The sequence below is a fragment of the Emydura macquarii genome, unplaced genomic scaffold (assembly GCF_026122565.2).
Source record: "Emydura macquarii macquarii isolate MOO-44397 ecotype Brisbane River unplaced genomic scaffold, CSIRO-AGI_Emac_v2 contig_1644, whole genome shotgun sequence".
NCBI classification, from domain to species: Eukaryota; Metazoa; Chordata; order Testudines; family Chelidae; genus Emydura; species Emydura macquarii.
Window position 1 is genome coordinate 12,118,927 of NW_027131781.1, and position 20,962 is coordinate 12,139,888.

Sequence of the window (20,962 nt, forward strand, 5' to 3'; positions counted from 1 at the left end):
GCCTTGTTGCCCTAGGGGTATGTGTCTCACTTAAGATGCAAGAGGGGCTGGTTTCAAATCCTAGAAAAGCTCTTGCAGAGATTGGAAAAAAATTGCCATAAGTTCTGAAAAAAATTGCCATAAGTTCTGCATATTCATGTCTTTAGGTGCTCAGATCCTGCAGTGCTGAGTGCTATATAAGTACCTAGATAGACACACAGCTTTTCTATTTTCCTTTAAAGTGGCTGAAAGGTTTTTCCTCTCCCTCTTTGCTTCTACTGCTACCATCTTTGGTCCTCTCTAAGGACTTCTTTGGGTTCCCCATGGGTTTGCAGACCATTTTCCTCTGAGGTCCCTCTGTCTCTTGAGGCCATGGACTTGTGGAAAGTAAGGTGGATTCAAGTGTAGAACAAACACTACTGTGTGCCAGTATGCTCCTCTCCCAGCTCTATTTCCTTCTGCAGAGAATCCTATGAGAATAACCCCTGTGGAGTGGCCCTAAGTGACTCCTCACATATTTGGCCTTCAAAATCAAACCTGACCAGGCTCTAGGCAGAGTCATGAGGTTTTCTGTTTTTCTGCAAAGAGGTCCCTCTTAGCTCATTCTCCCTGTCCGCCTCTCTCTTTCCAAGGCTTTGAGTCAAATTGTTCCGTGCACAATGTGGTTCTCACCTTATCCAGAAACCTGCATCCAGGCTAAAAGACTGCCTCAAAGAGTTGTAGTTCTCTCATCCCAAAGTGGACTTGGTAGCAGCCTCCCTCTATAATGATTTCTCCCTGAAGGACCTGACAGACTGAAGGAGGATTTCTTAAGAACTATTGGTTGGGTACAATGGCATCCTCTGTATCTTATTCATCTAAAGCAGCTGTCTTGACAGAGCCTATAAATTAAGCTTCCAAAACTGGTCCACAGGAGGCTCTCCAGATACCTCCTGGCTATCAGTGGCCTGAATGACAGGGCTCAGGACTCAATTAGGCTATGTGGTGGTATTCTGGGTCCTCTGTTCTAGCTTGTTGAGTCCTCTGAGTTCATTGTGGAGGTGGGAGGGGCCAGGTGCAGGGAAAGTCATTAAAACATTGACCCCCTAGTACATTAGTGGTCTGAGGCTGCTTTGGAAATATCCTCAACTCTATTTTCCAGGATATCTGGGAGAAAAGACATCCCTCCCCCTTCCAGAGGCTGGCTTGTGCAAAAGCCAGTCTGCTTCCTTGTTGTAATCTTCCTTCCCCAGGAGCAAGCCCAGCCTCTCCATCCACTCAAGGACAGCCCTAAATAGCAGGATATAGAAGGAACCAAGTTCCAACCTCAGCCCTTATGGCTGACAAACTCCAAGCCCAAGCTGTACCCCTAGGCAGAGTAGGAGAGGATGTAACCAGTTCTGACTATTTCTTCCCTTCCTAAGAGGGAAGATTCCTGTTTTATACAGTGTGTGTTAGTGCTGTGTTACAATCTGTGATAGTTCCATAGGGGGATGTCAGACAACGAAATGCTACTGTGTACTTCTCTAGAGAGAAGAGTGACACCTACGGAGCCATTGCAACCCATTTAAGTTATTGACCTGTCCTGGTTCTGCTTAATTTATGAACTCTGACTAAATCAAAGCCTTCAGGTTGTATTGACATTTTAGTGGGTCCAGAGGGGAGAAAAAACATACAAATTAATAAAGGAACATAGCATAAGGTGCCCAGACAGCCATTGTAAATCTAATGGGGGAGCAGAGCCTCTTAGCTATGTATATTAGACAGCAAGTCAAAACTATGAATATATGCAGACCTAGTTAATAAATAACCCAGAGACTGGTAAGAGGGAAAGACATAATTAAATCTGTCATCTGCTCTGCTTTTAAGTTGGATCCAGAGCGGTAATGCTTTACACTAGAAAGGTAAACACTGTCATTATTCAACAATGAAACACACACAAGGCTGACATTGTTTTTTCCTCCTTTGATTTAATGATTATTTGCAACAGGTTTAATGGGCTATTAGATGTAGATGGTCTCTGTTTTGTACAATGGAACCCTGATAAAATCCTACCCTTTATGAAGGGTCATTACTATTTTGTTTTAATTGACATTTGTCTTGGTGCTTTGCTGAAGCTGACAGTACACCATTATAGAAGGTCCTTGTTTTAAATTTGCTATGGTAGGAGTGCTGACCTCCTGCTCCCAGGGTATGGTTTAGCCCAAGACTATCCAAGCATGTTTCTACTCATCAGATTACCTATGTTAAACTCTCCTTCACTGTATTCTCCCATATCAAACAGACAAGCCTATGGAATGGAAGAGGATTTTCCTTCTGTGGACTTTATATTCTGTTGTATGTTTTCTCCTAAACTAAAATTTCTCCGTCTGCTTAATACAGACCCCCTGGACTAACTCCCAGATTTAAGGTGCAGACTGAAGGATGGGGATGGAAGTTCTTGTCTTGTTGCATTGCACTTTAAGAGTCTGCAGCAGGCTCTCCATGGGTTTCTGGGTCCCTTTAGAGCATGTCTCCTCTCTCCCAAACTCATAGACCTGGTTGACCACATATTTTGAGCTTCCTTCGACTCTGGAAGTTGTTTTTCAGGTGTCTGAAGACTCCTATTTAGGTTTGTTCAGATCACATGTTTCTCTTGAGAAGTAGACAGTTGTCTTTCATGCTATACTGTACCCTGTCAAATATATGGAACTCTTAGGGTAATGCTTGTGGGCCTTGTGTACACTGGCAGAATAGGATCCATACATGGTTCACCATCAGCGGAGCTGCAACATTGCGGCTGGTTGTGCATTAGGGGTCCTGCTTTTACCGTTGTTGATGTAGTCTCTGAGGTTGGTGCCAGGATGTTCAGTTGAGACTTCATCTCCATTCCCTTTGGAATGGCCCAAGTCTGGTGAGCTTAAATGCTCATTGTAAACTCTTCTCAAATTTGTTTAATATCTGGCTTACACACATTGGTTTGGGTGATTTGGGGGTTATCTTTTGGTGTATTAAAACCTTTAGAAATGGGGGTGATGCTCTTGTTAATGGGCCTCACTGCTATGGTGATAGGCACTATATAAATGAATACATACATTTAAGAGTATGTGTGGGGAGTGTCCCCCTTCCTGTTGAGTTCCCTTCTAACTCTTGCAGCTCTAGCTCTTCCAATGGCAGTTCTAGTTAAAAGCATTCAAGGAGCCACCAATGTCTGCTCTGGCTCAGCAGCTGCTTCCCAAAGGAGGCAGTGGAAGAATTCCCCCCCATTCCTCTTCAGACATATTTTCTTTAGAAGACCAATAGCTCGTTCCTGTGCTTTGTCTTTGGCTCACTATGCACCTTCTCAGCTAAATCACGCAATTAACTACTTTAATATGCTTTTGCCACTGTTTTCAAGGCATTCACCTGAAATCTTCCTTTGGGGTGGCCAGCATAATACATTTCTAGACTCTCTCTCTCTACCACTCTTGCCTCCAAATTCCGAAGGTTTTATGAAAGCTGTACTGGTACTTAAAGAAAAACTGAAATTGAAGGGAGTCCTTACCACGGATTCAACAGGGGCTGCCTGTGTCTTGGAAAAGACGTAGTAGAAAATTATATGTTTGCCCTTAATGCAGGGCAGGATGCATGTTGGCCAAAGGTTCTATTGTTTTATGGTTAACATGTTGTGTTATTGTAGCCAGTGATCTCTTTATTTTGCTGAGGCATATGGAGGGATTCCCAGTCCCATAAGCATAACCCTGGGAAAGCTTAGTTGGTTTTAGGTTTGACCACTTGAGCAGTGAGGTTACCCTGTGACAGAGATGCATCCCTGAATATGGAGATGGTCTTAGCCCAAAGCATGGCAAGTGATGTGAAGCCTGAGAAAGGACAAGTAAGTGAATTGTAAATTCCTGGAGGAAGATTCTCTTGCAATCGGGGAAGGAGACTGTTGTGGCATAGATAGACTGCTGTGTTCTTTTGTAGTTGTTGTGGCTGGTTTTGTTTATTGTTTGATGTGGTAGAGGAGAGTACTTTTGTTGCAAATACATGCTGTAAATGTGTATAAATGTTCCAGATATCGTTTGAATGGATTAAAATATCTATAGAAATGTAATATTGCTCATATGATGACTGTAAAGAATCCAACAAGCATTGCTTTACTCTAACACTGAACATGAATTTTATTGAATAAGAAATCAATATTCCTAAAGCTACACGGCTCTCTCAGCTTGACTATACATCTTCTGCATAGCATCTGCTCAGACCCCCTCTCTGTTTTCCTTCTACTGATTTAAAGAAACAGTGCATACATAATCAATGGATGCTGGTATTCTCTCCCCTTCCCCCCCCCCCTTTTTTTTCTGTGCTAGCAGCAATCCCAAGTAGTTGCTGTGCAATTCTCCAAATACCTGCTCTAGATGCAAGCTGTTGTGTTCATGCCACAGCCAGATATGACCCTTGCCCACTTGTGATGGGTCATAATAAGCTGAAGTGGATAGAAACTGGTTTCCTTTTAGTTACTCATGTCGTACTTACTCATTTCCTCATCTGCTTTGGCTTTGAAGATTGTTGAGATGCTGTGTCTGACCCACTTGGCATCAGAGGAGAAGATCATCTTTCTTCAATATCAAAGTTTATACATCTTCAGCTCATTAGTAAACTCTTAGTTTTGCAGCTGATCACTCACAGAGCCTGCTGTTTTTACTCTTTTTCTCTCTTTCTCAATAACTGGTGCATTGTACTGCCCATAAAAAACCCAAAGCAGGTGCTGTTCGTACTGTCTATGTGTGGGGAGGGCAGGCCGCAGCACAAATGTTGATAAAGGTACTAAAAATGGCAGGCCCATAATACTTCATTTTCAGTGTCCAAAATTTGAGCTATTTGTCATTGTGCTTACACAGTCTAGCGCAATTGTTGTTGCTATTATGTGGAGTGTGGTAGCTTGTAGAAGCCCCAGTTGTGGTTCAGGACTCCATTGGGCTAGACACTGTACAAACACAAAACAAAGACAGTCCTTACCCCCAGAGAACTGACCATGAGTATAAGACGAGAGACAACAGGTGGATACAGATGATTACAGACAGTTGGAGGACCACAAGGAAAACTGCTTTAGAGTGTAGCTTCCCTGTCTAGATTTCATACCCACGTGTGTTCAGAAGAGAATGATATGGGGAATGTACAGCTGTGGGACTGAAACTGTTACTCATTTGAAAGTGTGATGTTTTCTTTATTTCCCTCCCGAATCTCATGTCCACGTCTCACAATGTGAACATGGGTTCCTTTTTTTTCTTTTCTTTTTATGTGGTTAAGAACATAACATTATTTTTTTAAATAAATCAAACCTTGGTCAGTTTAAGTGTGTTCATGTACGGTTATGGCAAATGGTTGGCTTGCACCTGTCTTTGGAGATGTTGCAAAAGGGAAATCAGCTTTTTGACTGTTCAGCTGTGTTAATGTGCATATGTGTATCACACGCTGAGTAAAGCTTCACTGAACAGTTGCCTATAGTGGAATAGCTCAGTTTTTAATGAAATCTGTTTTTATAACTGCTTAATAAATACCACATGTAGCCATCTTAACTTGAGCTTCTTCTCCCTCTCTAAAAACAAAGAGAAACTGAGCTTTTTCTTCCCTTTGTCCTCTCCTGCAGATCCCACATAGTTTTGATTTCTGCCACACAACTTTTGAAACAAAAAAACTTAGTGCCTTCTGCAGTTACTAAACCCTTCACCTGTTCAAGTCTGAGGGTATAAATAGAACACAGAGCCATAGGCGCTGTAACTGAATGTTTGCTTTATTCAAATAGAACCCTGTTAATCAGGAAAGCCTTGACTGGTGGGATGACCTTCACAAATAAGGAGAGGATTCAGGTTCCAGCCCATTTTCCCTTCCCCCAAACACCTCCCTCTTTTATTACAGCATCTCACACTGCTCACTCTAATAGCTGTTCAGTCATCTCACTCTTTCCCTGAACAAAACAAAATTACTTTGCATCTGAAGTTGCTATTAGTGTATTTACATTAAAAAGAACCATACGTTTTATAAGCGATGACTAGATTTCCCCTCTCCCTTTGCAATTCATGCTCACTGTGTTTTTCTGAAATCTTGCTACTCCCCATTGCCAACATGTTTAGTGTGAGAGAATCTGAATGCTGAGCCCAGTTCACACATGACTTATTCAGTGAATCCAGAAGTTCTGCATGCTAAGTTCTGTGTACTTCATCTGCAGGCCTGCGACCTGCACAGTCCCTCTGGCCCCTGAGAAACAAGGGGCAACATCTTATTGCAAAACAAAGTATTTATAGAATTCTGTATGTCTTTCTGTGTATACATGGAGCTCTAGGTACAGTATGTTCCATTAGATGTATTAATACTATACTAAGCTAGGTAGGTAGGGTTTTACTTCGGCTGCCCCTGCAGCAGTCATGTGCGACTGTTGCTTTTGTCGTAAATCCACATCAAAGCCCTTTAAGCTAATTTTGCATTCATCCCCTTTTTATAAAGCTCTAGTCATAAAGTATAACTCTATAAATTACATACACAAGTGGATAAATAGTATATTTAATACTGATATAAAACAATGATAACATAAAATACCCCTCCCATAAAACAAGAGGGGTTCCCTGTCTAGGGTCTACAGTAGACCTGCATGTGTTGCACCTCCATTTCTTATAAAAGCTCTGAATTTGGTTGCATGCTTTTCTCTCCTTCTTATTCAATTTAAAGTAGGATACGTGCCACAAGTGTGTGTTGTAAATGTGCATGTGTATGTATTATGGTGGGCACAGGTTACAGTTAAAAGTGAGAGGATCAGCAAGTGGATTGCTAGAGGACCCTTAAATCAGTTCAGATTGAGGGAGCTCAGCATTTTACAGGCTCCATCCCTGAGTCATCTTTGGCATCGTATCTGCTCTTGAAACAAAGTGCTTCATGTTGAAACCTTAAAACTAGATTGCATAAAGCCCTAGAAAACACTCTAGGGAGCTCTGTATTGGCAAAGGGAGCTGGATTAGATGAATTAATAATAGGTCTCTTCTTTAGCTAACTTTGATACCCTCACACTATCAAGAAATCTCTCTGCCATGTAGCAAAAACAAATGTTTTCTGGCATGTATATAATTTTCCTTCTGATTTCTGGGTAAGTGAGTATTGCCACACAGGATACTATTCTTAAAAAATACTGACTGCTTGCATGCACATCACATTTGCACATAAATTATGTTCATTATTTACCAATGTGAGATTGTTCAAGAAAACTTGTGAGACTGGGATAGGGAGTGTGCTGATGAGACTGTTAAAGTGATAAGTGGAAATGAAGGAGACAAGATGGTATTGCGTTAAATGAGTTCACCTTGGCCAAGTCACTTAACTACTCTATGCCTCAGCTGACCAACTGAAAAAAGATATTTTATGTAGATCATAGAGCGATGCCTATAGTTAAAGTTGCCCAAGGAATTTCATTCTAAGAAGTCATTTATAGTTGCTTAAAGTACATCAAGAATGAATTTAGGCACTTAAAACTTTTGGGCTGAATTCAGCATGGTCATTCATAGCTAGAGGTGACTGTGTTTTGGAAAGTTTGAAGAATTAACAGTTGGACTGTTTTTGAGAATTATGAGTAGGGAAAAAAGAAGTTGGTCCTTTAAGAAAAAAAAAGTTCTTGAGTCTCAGCAAGTGATGGTAGAAACTTGAAATCTAACAGAGAGATAGTCCCCTGACTGCTGATATATACCACATTGTTCCTATGAAAATCTGTTTGATTTATAAGGATTTTAAAAAAAATATTCTGTATATGCATGTTGTTTCTACAACATTGGATGAATTAATGATGTCTTGGTGTTCCATTGACACTGTACGGACATACCCATATGTTACACATATAAGCAAGCTTGAAAGATGTTTTCTTTATTTCATATGATATGTACAGGTGAATTTGGAAGTGGGAAGTTAAGCAGGTAGGAAGCATTCTGCTAGTGCCTAGCAAAGAGTTGTTCATGATATGGAATTTCTTTTTGTATTTATTTTTAAAATACCTGAACATTCCTTTATAAAACCTACTTTTAAAAGGATATTAAGATTGCAAAGTGTAACCTTCCAAGTTTGGAATTGCCAAAAATAAAGTAACATGCAAACTTACTGTTACCAGTATGTGTATAAACAATTATGCATTCTTTAATTACATAACCATATACTACTTTTTGTATAGGATCTCTGCCTCTTTTAGCATACAGTTTGGAAGGTGAATAAGGCACGGCTCATGGAGACAGTTTCATTCACTGTTGAGGTTGGTTTGTGTGTATTGTGTAAGACCTAGGGCCACACATCAAACAATTAGTGTACAACTAAATATTGAACAGCAGTGTAATTCACTGAACACGATGTAGCCTGGCTACTGAATGAAGCTGGGGCTCTTCTGGGATTAGGGAAGGGGAAATATGTAATCATTTAAATCAGATTATACCAAAATATAGGTACCCCTAATTTGTTTTATTGAGCAACTTAAATGAAAAGTGACATAGAAGTGTAAAGTTTGTGACTTGAACATATACCTTTTCTCTCTCACATACACTCTTTTCTCCCCTTAGCTTTGTCATGCACTCTCCAATTTACCCAATCCTCTTCCCACTTACACAGTCACCACTCCATTGGTTCACCATTCTTCTTCTTCTATAAAAGTTACCAGTTATTTTTCCTTCCCTCTTTCCATTCCAAATGAATCAATCCTATTTTCTTTTCCCTTGCAAATTCAGTAGTTCTCTTCCCTACCCCACCAATGCTTGCTCTCCTCAACAGCAGCTCTTTAAGGCACGAAGCGGCCTCCTCAATCCCTCTGACCTTGTTGGGCCTCCCCACAGCATCAATCACCACCTCAGCCCTGCTCCCACCCATATAGGGTTGCAGTGGTCTCTGTATCTCAGTTGGGCCTCAAGTCTCTCCTTCCCTCCCCCCCACTCCACTTGCAGTGTCATTTCCTCAGGACCTGCAGAAAGGCTGGGAGTTCTGCTCTACCTATTTCCTCATTTAGAGAGGAAGTGGCTGGAAATTTTTACCCCTCTCTGGACTGGGATGGGAGCTGTTTTGTTCTGCTTCCTAGCCCTGGGGAAGGGGATCACTGGAGCTGTAGAGGAGGAGGAGGCGGTTGTGGATGGGGGCTGGCTGTGGGCGGATGTTTCAAGGCAGGAGTGTTCTGGGCATAACCTTGTAAAGGGGGTAAAATGAGAGTGTGCTTTGCATAGGTAAAGGGATTCAGGGAGGGGAGGGGTCAGCGGGAGCTGGTCCATTGCTTGAAGCAGATTGTGTGGTGCTCCCTTCACAGGCCCAAGAGTGTAACCGCAGCAGCTGCTTTTCAGGGCCTGGCTGGTGGTGCAGCTTTGTCTGCACTCATTTTGTTATAAGGTTGAGTTTTTTGGTTTTCCCCCTCAATCATCAGTGCTAGACAATTTAAATCAAACACCAATGCTGTGCAGAAGTTGATCACAGTGGTTGCACTCACCTGGGAGAACTTTCTGGTCACTCTGGGCAAGCTGGTGAGAAGGATTTTAAAAGGCTGTATTATATTCGCACCTACACTTTAAATAGCACTGGGCATTCTCACTAGAGAACTGGTGATCTCAAATCTTTTACTCAGGTTAAAGCTGGCTAGTTGAAAAGCCCTGTTATAGCCAAATTGAAACCTCCTGAAACCGATGTCTAGTTACAATGACACTGTCTCTGGTTTGTTAGGCACTGATACAAGGATATAATTTGGTCTCTCTTTCCCCTGCTGAGTCCTTAATTCTGGCCTGAATAAAGTGAGGAATTTGATCAGATCCGCTATTGTCTCACTCTTTTTGAACTAAGTGAAATGGAACAGAGCTGGGTTACAGAGCACAAGGTTTTTTTCTTATGAAGTTACCAGTGTCTGCATATTTTTCATGGACGTGCCATGAATAGTCTCCCTCAGGTTCCTATGTACCCTAGTCCAGTTTGCCTGTATCAGAGAGTGACAAAAAGAATCCAGCTGCATAGTAATTCTTTCTGCCCTGCTAGCAGTCAGTGAGAGGTGGGATACTTATGAGTTGTGATGTAGTGCCAGCTATTTATTCTAGTATGTTTCATTCCTGGATATTTATGCTGTAAGGTACATTCAGAGCTGCGCATCATCTTAGGCTAGAATAGATGCTTGTTCCATTCACTAAGAAAAAAAATGTTGATAATCCTAGAACACTTTCATGAATTTCAGTTGTTGGGGGGGGAAAGGAAAAAAAAAAAGTGGGTCAGATGTTCAAGTATCAGTTGGGTTGGATCTCTAACAATGTTTGCCTGGCAGTGGTGGTAGTTTCGATTTCTTTTCCCCCATGAGAGGAAGAGGGGGACAGAGTTGGTAATTATTTAGCACTAGTTCAGCTATTGTTAAATGCCCTTATGCTGTGATTATACAGTGTTTCATGTTAATTCCATCTCAGTGTCCCCAAGATGTTTTGGGGTCCATTCATAAAATTAACACTTTTACAAGCAGATCTGGGATTGAGTTTCTGACCCAAATGACAATTGCTGGAGAACTGATGGATCAAATTCTGAGCTGAGTGCCCACAATGGGCCCACTGAGTTTATATCCTTTTCAGAGTTCTTGAGGGGAGCTAGGTTTCATGGACTCCTCCCTCATCAGCCAGAATTCTCTTTTTAGATACTTTCTGTGCTTACTCTTGGCGCTCGCTTGCAGGTATTCTCTTTTGCCAGTTTTCTTTACAGTGGAATGCCAGTTGTCTTTTCTTTATTCCTTTTTTTCCCTTTGGTATGTGAAGAAAAACACTCCACAAACAAAACATAATGTGGGTAGCCCATTAAATTCAGTGCTTTCCTGCTCTGAGTGGGATCTTACAGAGCGCTATATCAGCTTCAGGAAGGGAGGTTACATGATATCTCTCTGTGCCGCTTCTCCCCTTTCATGGTGTTGCCTGTTTCAGTTCACCGTCACTGTCTGTAGCTGAACCTTTGTCATTTATGCCTGTTTAAGACGTTAATCTTTCTAAAAGCCGTTGACACAGCATGGTAGCCTTGGCTACGGATGTGTAAAACAGCATTCCAAAAAACAAATGTGGAGTGATAAAGAAAAATGTTTGCTGCTGTTCATTTACATGCTAGTTTGCAGGAACCTGAGATACATTTTGTGAGGTGGTAACAATTTTTGTTTAATCACTAGCTCAGAGACCTGAGGAAGAGCTGTAAAGCTCAAAAGCTTGTCCCTTCCACCCAGAGTTTGATTCAATAAAAGACATTACCTCCCCTACCTTGTCTCTAGTTCAGTGATGACATTCAAGTATTTTTATACTAAAACAAATTACTTGAGTCATTTCAATGAGTAACGCAGTAAAATCACTGTCCCATTCTTTACACACAGACTGTCCTTGTTCTGATTAACAAACCAATTAGTTAAAAGCCAGTTTAAACAAAAGCAAAACACATAATAGTGTTTAAAAGGAAGGAGAGAATTAGTGTAACGTTAACTCTACTAATACATACTTGAAAAGTATCTATGAATTAGAATCCTTTTCTTAGGTCTGTGTCCTGGGCAAGTTGAGAGGGGGCGCTAGATATGATGACCTTATAATTAAGTGCACAAAGGTAAAGGGGAAACATTGGTATATCATCATTGTAGGACCCACTCTGACATGTTCTTTGGCATTGACTCACTCTCTGTTATGTGAAGACTTTAAGACTTTGTACACTTTTCCAGGGCCGGCTCCTATGCTGCACCATTGAATAAACTCTGAGCACTTGCTGCTTTAACTTTGGAATTCAAGAACAATAGCTGCTAATTGAATCTGTTTGGGCCAAATTCATCTATGGTATAATCCCATTGAATTTACTTCAGGGATGAATTTGGCCCTTCATACCATTGACATAGTAATAAAACTGAATTAAACCCTTTGCAGGCTGGTGGTTCCAGAGTTCCTCTACAGAAGTGCTGCCTTGTTTTACATAAGCAACCATTATTTCATCTTGCTCACATTCCCTCCCCCTCACTCTAAATGGGTTAATAGGAACAGCTGCATCCCAAAGCTGGAACTTATATTGGGAGGCTGCCGGTGTCTGTCTGCTTCTCTCTCATATGCAATACAATACTTGAACTACTTGAGCAGTTTTGAGACGTGCGGAGTGACACTGTAGTCTTGCATCTGTGTCTTGCACTTTAAGTGGGGCTTGTTGCCAGGTGAAGAGTCCTCTTGTTTTTTCACAGGCATGGAAATGAATCTGTCACTATCAGGGATCACTTGAGCATACAGACGCATGTTCTTTATCATTACCTGTGCTTCAGCAGGTTTACACATTAGCCCCTCCTAAGGATAGCAGTACAGAATGGGTGTTCTTGCATAGAAGCTTTTAGCCATTATGATTAATGTTTTGAGCTACTGTGACAATTATGGGGCTTGCAGGAGGTATGGCTTATGTGTTCTTGAATAAAAACATACAGTGAACGCACTTGCCCAGGCAAGAAGTTAGTCTTATTGCATAAGGCCCATCTGCCTACAGCCAAGGGCTTGGAAGAAATGCATTCAGGCTAGAGTTAGTGTTAAGAGGTGATAATGTAATCTATTTTCCCCCTATATTTAGGCCAATAAGAGTTTTCAGTGTTGATGGCACTGTGATTTTAGTAGCGAGGGGAATAGTTTTCCATAGCTACAGAACAAGAGTGCAAAAAAAAAAAATTTAAGTAGCAGCAGTAGTTAAGGTGCATATTGCAACTAAACAGAGCTTCCCCATAAATTAAAAAAAAAAGGTCGTTGGTGATGATGCTGAAAGTTTAAACATGTTGAAGCTGTCTGGAGATGAATGTTCAACATATGAGCCAGGGAGGGCTTTTGGCAGGGATTATATGGGGGCTTTGTTGGAGAGGAATTTAATTTGGCAGTGGTTTACAATAATACAAAAGATAAAGGTCCCCTATAACTCTGGCTCACTGGAGTAGTCCCATTATAGTCAGTACTGCTATTTGCATCAGTGAGGACTTGCCAGACTGAGGTCTAATAGAGATGTACTTATTTTTGTAAAACCAGGTCAGTAATACAGATAATGCAGAATTATGGTGCTTGTTATCCTACTGGATGGAAACCTGCAAGCTTAGGAAGAATACACAGTTGTTTACCACTCTGGAAAATGAACTTGTCACATGTTGAGAAACAACAAATAGCACGAACTAAACATTAATCTATGGGAAAGCTGGGAAGGGATTATTTTAATTCCACATTCGTAGGGTGCTGTAGCACCATTGGGTCCCCAAAGGGCTTTTAGGTGATAGTGGAATACAAATAGATGATAATATCCATCCAGCCAGGAATTTGTATCCTGTCTGTATGCAGTCTGACTTAGCATGTGTCCTTAAAACATGGGAACAGCAAGGCACCACTGGGTGCTCCTGTACAACAAATAGTAAATGACAATGGTGAGGAGATGGAATATACTTGTAAAGCCTGCCCTGGGACTACATGTGATGCGATTTGTCTTGCCTTTCATAAAAAAAAAAAAAAAAATCCAACCAAACAAAAAGAAAATGGTTTAAATTCTCCAACCCATCAATCTGCCATCCTTAAAATCCAACATCAACCATAGCTCCGCCCACCCGCCCGATTGCAATTATGGATGGTGGGGATAGGGGAAAAGAGTTCAACCACTGAAGGTCTAGAGTTAGTCTCACTGAAAGGCAGTAGGATTTAGGCTCCTAAATCACATAAGCGCTTTTGAAAATGTTACCCCTAATGTGAAACTTGGCCTTTTGTTCATACTGCCCCAAAGTTCAAACTGCAGGGCCAGTTGAGTTAAAGCTCTTTCCTGCTACACCTGTTAGCTGCCAGGATCTTGGTTTGCTGCTGTGGCATCTCTTTTCCTAGGCTTCCTGGTAGTGCGCTCTAGGGCTTCCCAGAATAGTCAGGCACTTCCTGGAACATGACTTGGTTTCTCTGATGAATTTATTTACTCTACAGAAGTGTGTGTGTGTGTGTGTGTGTGTGTGTGTGTGTGTGTGTGTGTGTGTGTGTGTGTGTGTGTGTGTGTGTGTGTGTGTGTGTGTGTGTGTGTGTGTGTGTGTGTGTGTGTGTGTGTGTGTGTGTGTGTGTGTTTCTGCCGTACTTTATAAAGTAAATGTAATGTGAATGACCTAGATTTTTGTTCCATCCAATGAAATGCAGTATGCAGCAGCACACATGTATGAGAAGACCCACCTCCATGTCCTTCGAGGCCCCTCTCATAGTAAATGGTTCATGTTTTCCACCCACTTCCCTCAAAATTATTCCTACACACCTGGGTTTGGAAAGTGCCAGGAAATTCTGATTAAAATTACCCAAGAATTTTCTCTTTAAGAGGGTGTGTGTCTCCCTCCCTCCCCTCCCCAGTTACCTTTTAGCAGTAGAACTTCTACAGGACCATGGTGTACCTGAGAACAAAAGCACAGGCCTGCTGCAGCAGTTAATCATCCCCATGGTGAAGCAGAACGATTTCTCTTCCCTTAGCCAACAAAGTGATCAAAGCATTCTGCTAGTTGTTACAGAAGAGGAGGTGGGTGAGAGAGTTACCTATTGCTGGGACCTTTGAGAAACATTAAAACAAAGCAGTCACTTTCTCAGCTTTGTTACTTCAGGTGGAAAAGGCATAGAGGGTCTCTTTCAAGGTGGGTTAGAAATTAACGCAGCAGTTGGACTCAGTCCAGAGAGTGTTCTTTGCAGGTACCCTAAACATTAGGTTATTCTGGCCCTATAGACCTCAGTTTTTTCTCGCTCATGCTACATGTACTCCCTTCTGAGCGTCTCCTGAGCTAGAAGCTGAGAGCTGTCTGCCGGCTACTGCTCTGATTATAAGGGTATAATGCTTGCTCCTTTCATTACTTCTCTCTCTCAGCTTGCTTGGCACTGGGCCTTTGCCTGCAGGCTGTCTTTGTAGGCAGACGACATGATGTAGTGTGGGAACAGCTTCTCATTGAGCATGTCCCTCAGCTTGTGATAAAGATGAGTCCCGAGACATTCTTATTTAGACCACAGTCTAGATTGCTCTCATGCTCCCTCCTATTTTGTGTACCAGAATGACTCTAAGCAGTGTGACAAGGGATGTCTTTGGATTGGTTTAGTTTACAAAAGGTGTGGAGGTCCTTTATCAGTCATAATGAGTTAAAACTGAGGAATATTTTCAGACGTTTGCTCCATAGCTCAGGTTATGTTTTTGTCAGGATAATTTCCTTGGGACACCTGAGGTCAAGGAATCATCTCAGTGTAAACTGCATTTACACACAACAAACGTCCTCAAACGTCCACTGTATCCCCACAAGACCACATCACTGGGAAAACTTGGCACTGTGGAAGTGGGAACCCCAACTGAGGTTATCCGGAGTGTACCCTGTAGAATTCTGCTGCATGGCAAATGGCCAACCCCATGTCTTCCTAACAAGTGTGGCCTGCAGAATCTGGAGGACCCAGCATGCAACACTGCCTCTAGATCTGAGTGGAGATTAATTATTTGCCGCTGTGGTCTGCTCCATTACATGCATACTAGGTATAGCTCTCATGCTGCTTGCCTATGTGTTTCTTGGATGGACAAAGTCCGGACACCCCCGTTATTAGCTGAACAAGTGTATTTTGTCTAACCATTTCAGAAAGGCTTCTGTTTTGGTATGCGTCCTCCCTCCTCTGTCAGTAACATTGTGTGGAGGCACATCAGGACTATGCAGTAAAGAATCAATCAAATCAAAAGAAGAATGAATTTGCATTCTTTCTAGTGCTTTTATGTGGGCCCATTGGCTCATGACTCTCAGTCTGTAACATAGGCACCCAAGCCAAAAATGTATCTGCATTTTTCCATGTCACATGCTGCCCTGCCACATCCATTAATAGCAACTGTTGGACAAAAGAGAAGAGAATAATATAACCTGCCTTACCATGAGCTTGTATGGAAAGCTGAAGATAACTTGCACAGCAAGTTAAAACCTGAGCATGCACGCTCTCTCTCTCTCCCCCTTTCCCCCCATCCCTCTCTCTCCTTCTTCACATATCCTGCTTAAAAAATCCACACCTCAGCTCTTGGGTGACTAGTAGCAATTATGAAGGATGTCTTCTGCAGTTCATGGTGCAAAACTTGTTTCAAATAACTCAGGTGGGAGATGTGCTTATGAAGACAAGATACAGTTACAAAAGGAAAGATTTCAAGTGCAACTTAAAAAGTATTTGGAAATAGGTAGTCCTAGAAGAGAGCAAGTATATATGGAAAAGAAACGCACACAAAAGGCCCCACGAGATTCTTTCAGAAGGAGGAGAGTGCAATCCCTAAACCCAAAGGTGTTACTCAGTAATAACTGACCAGATTTTCTTCCCTACTCTTGAGGCATAACATTGAAAGATGATCCTTTCTTTTTTCTACTTCCTTCATATTCTAGTTTCTCAGCCCACCATTCTTTATGATGGTGCAAAGAGAAATCATTTAAAATGTACTTTATAAGAAAAGAAAATACATTTTAACTGAACTTTTGGATCATTTGCGATCACTCCATCATAATCTAAAACTTGGTGGTGAAGTCCCTATATAGTAGTCCACCCACACATAACCAGAAGACAAATCCATTGGTTTTAATTGGCAACATTTCATATAATCAAACAAAACAAGGTCAAAAACTACTTCTAGACTTCTATATCTAGTCTATATTTCTCTTCTCGTTTGAAATGTACAAAACACTTCTGATGCTCCAAAGCCAGAGGTGATATTTGTAGGATTTTTCTTGTTTTCAGTTTTTGATGTCACTTCCGTGCTTTCCAATTTACATTCCAGCTCTTCTTGGCAGTTGAACATAGATCTACGCCATGTAGTATTTCTCTTTATTTAAAATGTTGGAATGTGAAGTTCATCTTTATTTCTCCCTTTTGAAATGTTTAAGTCAAAGAAAGTCTGTTTGTTTTACAGTCAGGGCAAGTAACAGAGACATTTGAGCCACCAAACAAATAGCATTGCTTGTTCTAATCAGTTGCTTGTACTGTTGCCATAGAAGCCTTGTTGGAAACAAGAAGCCAGTAGATGTGTTTGTATTGAGATTTAAGCGACCCAACAAAACAAAACAACCCTTAAACCTTCTTTCTTATTAGCAATTTTGCTGCAGGGATTTCCACTTCAAGGAAAGTGCTTCTTACTGCTTCAGTGCTGAGGGGTGGAAGTGGGGTGTTTTGAATTTGAAAGACAGACAGTGACATTTGGACTTTGAACATTTATAAAGCCAAGTCCTGTATATTAACTTTTCTTCTTTAATTGCTAAGCTAGTGGAATTAATGCCCTGTTGTTTTTAATGTGGGCAGGTTAGGGTTAGTGTCTCTTACAACATTTGATAGAGATGCATCATTGTTCCATGAGAGCATTTCAAATGCTGATGCTATGAAATATGTCTCATCTAGACAATGTGCTGCATCATATTCCTGCTGTTTTTAAATGTAAATATGGCTAAGGATTCCTTTTGGAGGGGGGAAGGATTTGAATTTACAATGTAAGTTGTTGAAACATGAAAATAATAAAGAAAAAACAAATCTGCACCCCTGTGAAAGTTTCCCAGATCCCTGCTTCATTTCAAACTCTGAGCTTGCCCAGGTTGTTATAACTTTCATAGGCCTTTCAGTGACTTGGTCCTCAGTTTCTAGCAAACCATGGCTGATTTCACATCAAAACTATGTACAGCTTAGTGCATCCAGTTTGAGACTCTTCTAAGGCACAGCCTGCATGGGTGGGGAGAACGAACCTCAGGCAGGACAAAACTGAAGGCAAGTTTCCCCGTAAGCTCCTCCAAACCAAAAGATACCATAGAATGAGCTGCGCTTCTGCCAGGTGTTTCCCATTTCCCTCTCCCTTTCTTGGAGGCTCAGTCCTGCAAGGTGCTGAGCATGCTGGGCCCAATCCAGCAAAGCGTTAGAGCACATGCTTTAGGCATATGAGTACTCCCCTGGACTCTAATGGGACTGCTCATGCTTAAAGTTTTGGCCTTAATTCAGGAGAGTGGTCAGCCCTCACAGTATTGAGTCCTGGCTCCTCACGTGGACACTGAGCATTTACTTCCCTAGCTCTTCATTAAGAACCTGATCCAGAGGCACCTTCCTTCCTAAGTTGTAGTCTACGGGAAAGCTCCTGTTGCTTTCAGATGAGCAGGACCAGGCCTTAGCTGTGTTGCACTCCAATTAGGATCAGTAATGAGGGGGTGGGGGAAGGTCTGGGGGAACATGGTTAAGAGGAGCCGTATGTTGCTAGTGACAGTAAATATTATTATTACTCATTCAGGCCGCTCAGAAGATTGACACTTCCGCTAGGGTTCTGTTGACCCGCTGCAGTGGTTCTCAATCTATTTACCATTGTGGGCCACATCCAATATTACCTTTATGGCCCTGAGGAGATCACATGGGCTGCAGGTTGAGAACCACGGGCTTAGTGTTTCCATCAGTCTCAAGGGCAGAGAGGAATACAAGAGAACGATTGAACAGTTGTATGAATAAAGCTGCATTCTAGCATGAAGTATGGCAAGCAGTTAAATAGCTACTGGGGGGTGGTGGTGGTGGGGGGGGGGAATGGATGCCCTTTAGAAGTGAAATACTTCCTAAAATCACTAGGGAAATTTCACAACAAGAGGAGGAGGATAATTAAATATATTGGCTGCATTTGTAAATCTCCAATCAGTAAAATGTGCGCCCAGCCCTGCACTAAACACACACTTTAATGGATAAAAACAAACATAATCCAGGTTAGACATTGCCATTCTCTGTGCTTCGCCCTATTGCTCTTGTGTATTATGAGGATGGAAGGATCTTGGAGCAGAGTAGCAGCTAAATGCAGCAAGGTGAATCAAGGGCAGAAAGGCTTAACTTGCAATTTCCTTGTTTTTATTGGTTTAAGACTGACCCTTTGTATTTTAATGTTTTGTATTTCATTTCCTCAGTTGTTTAAGGAATGGCAGAGGTGGAAGGAAGGAGCTGGGGACTGGGGTCAGAGGTGAGGCAGGCAAAGCTTAAAGCAAATTTGCTATTTGTTCATAGTAGACATGTACATACTTTCTTAGTAGGTCAAAAGAGACGAAAGTGGTGGTGGTCAGGCTGTGTTGCCTAAACTTTTTTTTTTTTTTTTTTTTTTTTTTTAGCAGCAAGTTTAAAACTTTCCCCTGCATCCCTGGAGTACACAGAAAAACATCTTCAGAGCATGATGCACTGACTATGACTGCTCAATGTAGCTCAAAGAGAATTAGACGCAGTGAGCCAGAGTGAGTGCTGGCAACCAAGTGGGTGTTGATCTTTCTTGGCCCCAAGCTCCTCTTTCCAGCCGTAGCACCTTGACTCTCTTTCCCTTTTGGTTCTCTGGCAGTTGAAAGATGGAAATTGCAAAGGAACAAATATGCACTTCAAGCTGTTGAAAAATTACTGAAGGCAAGATAAACATCAGGGCTTCGGGAGGCAAAGCCCAATCTTTCATTGCAGGTGTGAGCATACACAGACAGACCTCAGCCGGTAGTTATCTTGATGCTGGAATGGCGGGGTGAAATTATTATTAAGTTCTCTAGCTTGTGCTGTGCAGGAGGTCAAACCAGATGATTGTAAGTGTCCCTTCTGCCCCTAAAAGCTATTGATCATAATCTCCTTTTTAACCCTTCCCCCTCCCTCCCTCCCTCAAAAACAAAAACTCAGTAAGGTGAAGCAGGCCTTTCCTAGAAATAGTTTGGAAAAACCTTTGGTGTAGAAACCATTTCTCTGACTTATTTTCTGTCTCTTCCTTCCTCCCCTCTCACTTTCTTTTAATCGCTTAGGACATTTACATGAAAATAGGATCCTTGTTGCTTAGGAGTTAATCTGCTTCTGTTGCTTATTCCCCACCTGAAATCCTCAAGAGATCCCTTACTGGCAGCCTGCAGATGAAATGGCCTGTAGAAGAGGGGAGTAGTTTCTCTTCAGTTATTGATGAAGCAGTGTTCTTCTCCCCCTCTCTCTTTTTTTTTTCCTTCTGTTCCTGACTGCCTGTTTCCAGGCTAGCGGAAGAGGAGCACTGCTGGTCCCTTAGCCTTCCGTACTGTAAGTAAACACCTGCATTAAAAGAGACTCTTCAGTGAACAATTTCAGAAGAGAATTTTTAAATCTTCAGGCCTATTTATTTAATTACACTTTAAATCTGAGCGTTTGGGCATTTCAGTGGTGAATCAGATGGCTCTGGGATCTATTGTTCTGTCAAAACAGGCTATTGATTCTAAATATTATTCCTGTAAGAATGTAGTTTTCCATGAAAACTGCCCATAAACTTATATATTTAAAGAAGTGGATTTCCTATTCCTTGAAAACTTGTTTACCATGCATATTTTGGGTTATCTCTGCTCTTGCTAACTCCTACTGTCTCTTTATTCCTTCTACCTGCGCCTGTTCAACATGTCTCCTGGTAGCAGATGCGCATGTTGTGTCCTAACACTAGGGAGTAGGTGAGGCCAACCTGGAAAACATTTTAACTCCTCAAAAACACTCCTTTAACGCAGATCTGTGGGGGGCTGTTGAATTCTACTGCCTTCTATAAACTTCAACTTACTGTTCCTACAAATGCCACCCTTTTGTGCCTCTGAAAGTGGTAATTCCTGATGCATGAGGCATACTGCCTCCTGAAACGCTGTGGCATCCTACATGTGAGTATTCATGATGAACGGACCTCTGTGTCTGGGTTTTATTTCAGGCTGCAGGATTGTGCCCTAGATGCATAATCCTGAACGTGCTGCTGTGCAGTTTATAAACTTGCTCTGACGGTCTGACAAGCTGTTATCATTGGGGATGTTTAGGAGTGCTATTTAAGTTAAACAAGAGAAATGCTACACAGCATTAGATGTCTGCTGCTGAGGAAGACTCCCAGATTTAGAAGTGCTGCTAATGTCTAATACCAGGGGCACTTGGAGAAGATGGGAGAAACAGGCAGTAGAAACCTTCTCCTTAAAAAGATGCATCTTACCAGCCGGCATCTCCTGCCAGAATCAGTGTCTCCATTAAAGGAATCTAAAGCATCATCAGGTGACAGGAGCAATGAGGGTGGAGAATAG

The 20,962-nt window shown here is 41.7% G+C and overlaps 1 protein-coding gene across 3 annotated transcripts in view; it reads left to right on the plus strand.

Moving 5' to 3' along the window:
- The window catches only part of AKAP13 (A-kinase anchoring protein 13), a 297,054-nt gene that overhangs the window by 23,254 nt on the left and 252,838 nt on the right, over positions 1-20,962 (plus strand). The gene's annotated exons all lie outside the window — the stretch shown is intronic.